At 45.7% G+C, this 8,633-nt stretch overlaps 1 pseudogene; it reads left to right on the top strand.

Moving 5' to 3' along the window:
- The first annotated feature begins 434 nt into the window (after positions 1 to 434).
- On the top strand, positions 435 to 868 carry LOC102875308 (annotated as a pseudogene).
- Positions 869 to 8,633: the final 7,765 nt, after the last annotated feature.

Below are 8,633 nucleotides of genomic sequence, written 5' to 3'. Positions count from 1 at the left end.
AAGGCCATGCCTCTCTGTCAATCCTTATCGCACCAGCTTCTCTGTGGGGAAAAGATGAGCAACTTCCTCCTGTGTCATTTACAGCCTCTAAAACCCTGTAGGAACCTCAGACTTGCTCATGTTGAACAAGTGGCTAGGAGTTCTGGTGGCCTGGTGAGTGAGGAATTGGCAGCCCAAATGCACAAGGTTCAAATCCACCAGCTGCTCCTCCAAAGAAAGATGGGCAGTCTCATCTCATATGATTAAACCATCTCCGAAAAACCACTGGAGGGTCAGCAATGAGTAGGTTTTGACTCAACAGCAATGAGTCTGTTTTGGCTTTTTTTGCACAATCGAGCGGATTCATCCTTTGATGTGATCTCAAACAACAATCGTTATGCCCTCTTTCTTGGCTCCATCTTCTCGGTATCGGCAGCCTGGCTGGCATTACAGTTGCTGTCATGTAGCTTTTTGTTTGAGCCCAGGAACTACACACCCTCTAGGTGACCGGCCAGGAGACGGTCGCCTAGATCAAGGCTCATGTAGCGTCGCTGGAGGGCATCGACCCTGAAGATCAGGTTGTACTCCTGGGGGCGGGAGGACTCCCCTGGAAAATGAGGCTATCCTGGTCCAGTGTGGGCTGGAGCCCCTGACCACTCTGGAAGCAGCTGGTCGCATGCTTGAAGGTAAAGTCCATGGTTCCTTGACTCGTGCTGGGAAAGTGAGAGGTCAGACTCCCAAGGTGACAAAACAGGAGAAGACGACTGGCCAAGCTAAGTGATGGATGCAGCACCATTGATGTTTTGTCAATGTTGTGTCTGCTTTTGGCAAGAAGAAGGGACCTGATGCCAACTCTTATGTCCTTTGGAATCCTGACTTCCCTTACTAATGCCACTTAGTCCAGTTAAAAAAAAAAAGAATATTTATGCCTTGTAGAGTTTTCCTTGACTCTCACACTCTTTACCTTTGGGTGTGAACAACTTCATAATTGACACTACCCACATCCCCCCACTGTTCTTCTGAAGCTGTAAGTCACGCCGTAAGTGATTGTTCATCTTTCTTCTGTGGAGTCGCACGTGGCCAGGAGAGATCAGTTCTTGGAGAAGGACATCATGCTTTGAAGGGTAGAGTGACAGTACAGGAGAGGAAGACCCCGGATGAAATGGATTGACACAGAAACTGGGGCGATGGAGTTGGTGTGTCGGAATTAGTGAGACTGGCTCAGGATAGGGAAGGATTCAGAGCTGTTACACATAGGGCCGCTCTGGTTCACAGACAACTCGATGGCACATAACAATGACAACAAAATTATAAGTTATATAATGTTTGGTTGATTTTTTCTTTTTTTTTTTTTAGTTTAAGCCTCTTGTTTAGACTCAATAGGACCTAGTGGAGGGCCTTTGTATTTCAAAGTCAGTTGGGCCCAAGGGCCTGCAGCCCTCACGTCTAGTGTTATTATAATTTGGAGGAACATTTTTCTAATTGGTACAGCACTGGTCTGTACCACCAGAGAATATAGCCCGAGGGTGAGCAGTACATCTCCCTCTGATCCAGGCCACTGGAGCTCTCTATCCTTGGCTGGTTTTCAGAAAGCGAGCACGAGGCCTTTCCTCCTACTTTTTATCTGAAAGTGCCGCTGGAACTTATCTCTTATTGTCGTTGAGTTGGCACTGACTCAGAGCTGACTCGCAGCAGATTTGGGGCCATGTCCTCCCATGCAGTTAACTGCCTCTGAAAACCCACTGGAAGGTCATCTATGAGTCAGTTCCAACTCAACAGGACACAACACAGCGACATAAAATTACACAGGAAGAAATTGCCCATCCTTCTCTCTCAGAGCAGCTGGGAGATTTGAACCACCTGCATTTGGGCTGCCAATTCCTTACTCACCAGCCCACTAGAATGCCTTGCAAATTTGAAGGAACATTTTTCTAATTGGTACAGCACTGGTCTGTCAATTTGCTGTACAGAGGTAACCTACAGTTGCTGTGATGCTGAGCCCTGTACCACTGGTATATTAAATGCCATAACGGTTACTCATGTGGACAGTATTTGGTGGAGCACTCAATTAAGACAAGCTTGGAAGCAGGAGTAACATACACTTCCTAAACAATAAGACTCTGGAAACTCTATGAACTTAGAGAAATGATGATAGTTATAGAACAGGTTTAGGTCTTTTGTTCACAGGGTCGATATGAGTCATGCTTGACTCGATAGCAACCAACAACAATAATATTCACAAGGATATGCAATGCAAAGTCCATGGTCGTGAAAATTTCAAATTTTGTCTTTATGGAACTTTAAATAAATGTATTGCACAGATGGCTAAGGGCAGAAATCTACTTGAAGGCAGTGTGTTTGAGGTAGTATGCACACATACTTTGAGCATGTTCTTAGAAAGGTCTAGTCCTGAAGAACATCATGCTTAGAAAAAATAGAGGGTGAACAAAAAGGTGGAAGATCCTCGAAGAGATGGACTGGCCAGGGACAGAAATGAAGCCAGAGATAGAATGATAAAATTTTGCACAATCAATGACTTATTCATTGTTTTGTTTTGTTTTTATGAGTGCACGTCAGATTCACTATTACTTATTCAATAGGCTTGATTTAAGAAATGCTAATTCAAGGGAGCTCTAGTGGTGTAGTGGCAAGAAGCTGCACTGCAATCCCAGAGGTAAGCGGTTCAAATCCACCAGATGCTTTGCTGGAGGAAAGATAATCTCCTCCTGTACCAGTCAGATCCGACTTGATGGTACATACACAAATAATAATAATATTTTTAAAAAAGAAAGAAAGACACGTTTATTCAACAGTGAGTGCTGGTTAGAGTGTAGATCTGGTCCACTTTGAGAATAATATGCACACCTTAGAACAACCACTGTCTTCAACAAAAGGAGACTCTTCCAAGATCCCAGTCTCCCTAGAACAATGATTCCAATGGCCTTTCAAAAATAGCCGGGTCCTAGCAATGTAACCAACAATCTCCACTGAAAAATGTAAACTCATTCTCTGTGGCAACGGCTACTGGTTCAGGTAAGGAGCTTGATGGCATGGTCCACATGGAGTTGTCGAGCTAACCCAAAGGCCATGCCTCTCTGCCAACCCAAATACACAGGACATGCAGGAGAAAGAGGGCCAGCTTGCTGTGCATTTACTGCCTTGGAAACTCACTATTGGGCAGTCTGGCTTCCAAGCGAGGAGTGAATGCCTCAAGGTGGGATGAATAAACAGTCCATTCCTATGGTCAGCATGCACTGCCTTCAGGCCTTCTCCTCCCCTGTGCTGGAATCCCGGCCCAGTAAACTCTCACCTGACATTCTAGAACAACTGCTCAGCCTGCCGTCCTGTGCAGGGCCCCTCCCCCTCCACCACAGCCAGCTCTCCAGACAGATGCCCACATGTGCATTTCTTCAGAGTCCCAGGAATTGCTTTGACCCATGAAAACAGAATGCGGAGATTCCAGGAGTGCCTCTCTTGGTGTGTCCAGATGCTCTGCTGTGATCACTCGAGGAGGCAGATCCAGTGTCCAGGTGTCCCTGTCTCATGCCTCTTGGGAGAGGAAAGCCTTCAGGCGGGGCCTGCCTTGTCACTTGCCCTGCTATGGGCTCCTACCAGATGCTGGCAGCTGCCCTGGGGCTTACGTTGAACCCTTGCTCGGAGGACTCTGGACAGTCTTAATGAAAACTCCTCTTCTCTGTCTAACCCAGTGACAGCAATAAACAAAGCTGTCGTGGAGGCAGTGGAACCAGGAAGCTCCTTAGAGGCCAAGTTCATCTTGCCTTCTTTGGTCATCTTGGCAAGAGGAGCCAGTCCTTGGGACAAGACAGCATGCTTGGAAAAACACAGAGTCAGCACAAGAGAGGAAGATCCTCAGTGAGATGGGTTAACACAGTGACTATGATAGACTTGAACGTGGCAGAGAGCGTGAGGACAGTGTGGGACAGGACCAGGCTCCAATCGGTTCTTCACAGGGTTGCTGTAAGTTGTACACTTGACAACATCTAGCAACAACGATGGCAGCAGGTTTGGCTTGAGTCTTTGTTCATCATGCAAAACTGCTGTTAATTCATCCATCATTCCACTTCATATGTATTCCAGGGGAAACCAGTGTCAAGTCCAACTCCTGGCGACCCCGCGTGTGTCAGAGCAGAACTTGCTCCCCAGGGCTTTAACTAACTACTTTTTCAGTAGTAGGTCACCAGGCATTTGTTCTTAGGCACTTCTAGGTAGAATCACACTTCCCACATTTTGCTTAGACACCACTGGGCCAACTGGTAGCACCATGATAGATGGAGAAGAGATTGAGGTTGTCAACAATTTCAACTTGCTCAGCTCCACAATCAACACTCTTGAGACCAGCAGTCAGGAAATCAAAAGACAAATTGCACTGGGGAAGTCTGCTGTCAGGGACCTCTCCAAAGTACTAAAGAGTAATGATGTCAGTCTAGGGACTAAGGTGTGCCTGTCTTTGCAATTACTTGCTATGCATCAGAGAGCTGGACAATGATGAAGGATGATAGAAGAAGAATCGATTGCTTTGAGTTGTGGTGCTAGAGAAAAGTATTGGACATACCATGGACTGTGAAGAAAACAGGTTTGCTTTAGAGAGGGTCGGGCCAAGTTTCTCCTGAAAGGTTAGAATTGTGAAGCTCCGTCTCGAATACTTTGTGCATTTTGCCAGGAAGGACTGATTCTTGGAGAAGTAAATCATGCTTGGAAGGGTAGAGGGATAGCACAGGAGAGGAGAGCACAGGGACAGCACAGGAACCCTGGATGAGATGGATTGACTCAGTGACTGGGATAATGGGGGTAGATGTGTCAGAATCAGTGAGACTGGCTTATGATAGGGTAGAGTTCAGAACTGTTGTACCCAGGGTAGCTACGAGTTGGAGGCAACTCACTGGTGCATAACAACAACAAAAGCAACAACAAATATTAACCATCTGCACCACCTAAACATTCTGGGAGCACCTCATATGTGCCAAGGACTGATCCAGCAGCTGAGGGTATAACAGACAATAAAGAGTATAGAAACTAGGACTTTCTTTGTCACTGACTTCACAGCCACACCCCCCAGGGTTTCTTATCAGTAAATTCCTAAATCTCTTTAAACAAGACTGGTGGGAAAGAAAGGAAGAAAATCTTTCAAAATTGATTGATGTCAAAGTCACACCTCGGCAGGGTGCTTCTGGTTTTCATATCTTCAGTCTTGTCTTTTGCTCCTCAAATCCATCCCTGGATTCCTGTCTAATGTCAAGGTGCCCTGGGAAGCCTGAGGCAGAAGTGGAAGCTCACAACCCTCCACTCATCTTGGCCAGCTGTTGGTGTGCCCCTTTTTGCATTCAGAAAATCCTTTTTTTTTTAAGACACAGAGAGTCACCCCTGGCACCTCAGCATAGTTCCACCACCAGTTTTGGAGAGTTCTGCTCGGTCAAACGCCATCTATGTACAACAAAAGGAAGAGCTTGGGAAGACCTGGAGCCCCTATCCCTATTCGCCCAGTTACTTGCTAGAGGTCTTTTGATGATCTGGTCCATACCTCTGAATTCGAGCAGTCTGGAGAACTGGAGACTGTAACCATTGCCACTTGCAGGGTTTATTGTGTGGAAAGCAGTGTTCTATGTGTGTTTACACAACTCCAGTTCTCCATCATCTCGCGGTGCACATGAAGGGTGTTCGTTTCACTTCGGTGCTATAAACACGTACATGGCAAATTGGTAGCTTTGAAGAAGTATGTTTTCTTACAGTTGTGTAAGCTACAAGTTCAAGGTCAGTATGTGGCTCTAGACGGAGGTATTTCTTTGTCTAGTTCAGCTTCCTAGGAATCCTTGGGATTCCTGGACATGGAGACTCATCTGCCCTCATCTTCAGATAGCATCTGTCTTATCTCTATGTCTGTCTGTCTTTGTGTCTAACAAGCCCCAAAACAAGCAAACAGATGCATTGGCACGCAGTCAGTTCTGACTCATGGAAAGCCAGGCATTACTGAGTAACTGTGCATTTTTTGGCTGTAATCTTTTTTAAGAAAACAGACTGCCCCCTATTTCTTCTTAGGTGTTGCTGGGTTGTTTTGGACCACCCATCTTTAATTAGGAGTGTAGCACTGTCCCTTAGTGCCACCTAGGGGACTTGCATATTTGTTGACCTTAGGTAACACAGAAGTGACCAGGTTCAGTATCGATCCTTTTATGCCTTCAGCTAATGGACTAATTGCATTTCCTAGCATTATGGAAGGTGTAATTCCTTATAACAAAAGCACACATCCTTTGAGCCTCATTGGGACAGAATCACTACCACAATGGCAAGAAGATCTTCCAGTTCATCAAGAAAAAGAAACCAAGAGGAAGCATCTCACCAGGAAGACCTGAAAGATGTCCTAACTGCCATGAGAAGGTCCAAGGAGCAAGAATTTCTAGCCCTTGTCTGCTCTATCTGCCCCTCCAAGTCATATAATAAAGACTTTCCTAGGGGGAAAAAGGTACAGGTGAAGAACCTTGTTGACATACATAGTGGTTAAAGAACTTGACTACTAAGTTTGGGGCTTCAAATCCAGCAACACAGCAACAACTTGGGGTAGGTAAACACATGCAATCCTGGAGGATAACAGTCTATTTCTGTAAAGACTTGTTGTTAAGTGTCACCAAGTTAAGTACGACCCAGAATGACCCTATGAACAGAACCCTGTCCTATCCTGTGCCATCCTCTCACTTCCTGACACATTGAAGCCCATTACAGCAGTCACCATGTCAATCCACCTGGTCCAGCATCTTCCTTTCCTTCGCCAACTCTCTGCCTTTCTAAATATCATATCCCTTTCCAAGAAACAGCCCCTCCTAGTAACATGCCCGAAGTATGTGAGGCAAAGCCTCATCATATTTGCCTCCAAAGAGCACTCTGGATGAACCCTCTCCAAGACATATTTGTTTGTTCTTTTGGCTGTCCATGGATGTTCAGTGCTCTTCTCCAAAACCGCAGCTCAAAGGTGTCAGTCCATTGTCCATCTCTCAGATGCATAACACGTGATCAGAAAAACCATGGCTTTAATCAGAGGCACCTTTGTCCTCAAACTGACATCATTACTCCTCACTAATTTGGAGAGGTCCCTAACTGCAGACTTTCCCGGTGCAGTATGTGTCCGGATATCCTGACTGACGCCTTTGAGCTGTGGTGCTGGAGAAGAGTATTGAATGTACCATGGACTGCCAAGAAAACAAACAGATTCATCCCAGAGAGGGTTAAACCAGGCTGCTCCTTGGAGGCAAAGATTCTAGGGCTTCGTCTGACATGCTTTGAACATGTTGTAAGGAGGGACAGGTCTTTGGAGAGGGACATCATGCTGGGTAGAGTAGAGGGACAGTGCAGGAGGGGAAGACCCTCTATGAGGTGGATTGATTCAGTGACTGGGGTAATCGGGATGGGTGTGTCAGAGGCAATGCGATTGGCATAGGATACAGCAGGGTTTAGGGCTGTTGTACATAGGGTCACTATGAGTCACAAACGACGGCACATAACAACAACAACAAGACCCTTGATGAGATGGATTGTTTCAGTGACTGGGGTAATGGGGTGGGTGTGTCAGAGACGGTGAGATTGACACAGGATAGGGCAGGGTTTAGGGCTATTGTACATAGGGTCGCTATGAATCGCAGGCAACTCAATGGCACATAACAACAACAACAAGTACCAAGGATGTTAAATGTGGATCCAAGTAAAATTAAGTTGTTGATAGTGTCAATCTTTTCTCCATCTCCCATGATGTTGCCTATGGGTCCAGTGGTAAGAATCTTTGTTTTTGTTTTCTTGACACTGGGATGCAATCCATATTGAAGGATGTATTCTTTGATCTTCTGCAGCAAGTGCATCAAATCTTCCTCACTTTCAACAAGCAAGGCTGTGTCATCTGCATAACACAGGCATAAAGATTTGCACCCTTGGAAACTATACGTAGTTCTATTTATCCTACAAGGGCGATCTGGTAGCCTAGTGATGAGAAACTATGCTGCAATCCCAAAGGCATGTGGTTTGAATCTACCAGATGCTTCACCAGAAAAGGATGGACATCATCACCCATGAGGTTTGCTGCTCTGAAAACTCACTGGAGGATAAGCTATGGATCGATTCCAACTCAACAATATATAACAACAGCAACAATTCATTCCTACAAGGTCAGAATCAAGTTGCTGGCAGTGGGTTTGACTTTTTGGGTTTGTTGTTGCTGTTATGTGCCAGTGTGTCATCTGTGACTCATAGCAACCCTATGTACAACAGCTCTGAACCCCCCTCTATCCTGAGCCAACCTTATTGCCTATGACACACCCACCCCCATTACCCCAGTCACTGAGTAAATCCAACTCATCGAGTATCTTCCTCTCTTGCACTGTCCCTACACCCTTCAAAAGCATGATGTCTTTCTTCAAGGGCTAGTCCTTCTTTGTAACATTTGCAAAGTATGTCAGACGAAGCTTCAGAATCCTTGCCTCCAAGGAGTAGCCTGTTTTCACCCTCTCTAGGATGAACCTCTTTGTTCTCCTAGCAGTCCATTGTATATTCAACACTCTTCTCCAGCACCGCCACTAAAGGCATCAATTCTCTCTCTATCATCCTTAGTCATTGTCCAGCTCTCTGATGCATAGCAAGTAATTTTTGTTTTAGTC

This window comes from Elephantulus edwardii, unplaced genomic scaffold (assembly GCF_000299155.1).
Source record: "Elephantulus edwardii isolate Elephantulus edwardi_28Jun2011 unplaced genomic scaffold, EleEdw1.0 scaffold00153, whole genome shotgun sequence".
Taxonomy (NCBI): Eukaryota; Metazoa; Chordata; class Mammalia; order Macroscelidea; family Macroscelididae; genus Elephantulus; species Elephantulus edwardii.
This window is presented reverse-complemented; position numbering and strand designations above follow the sequence as displayed.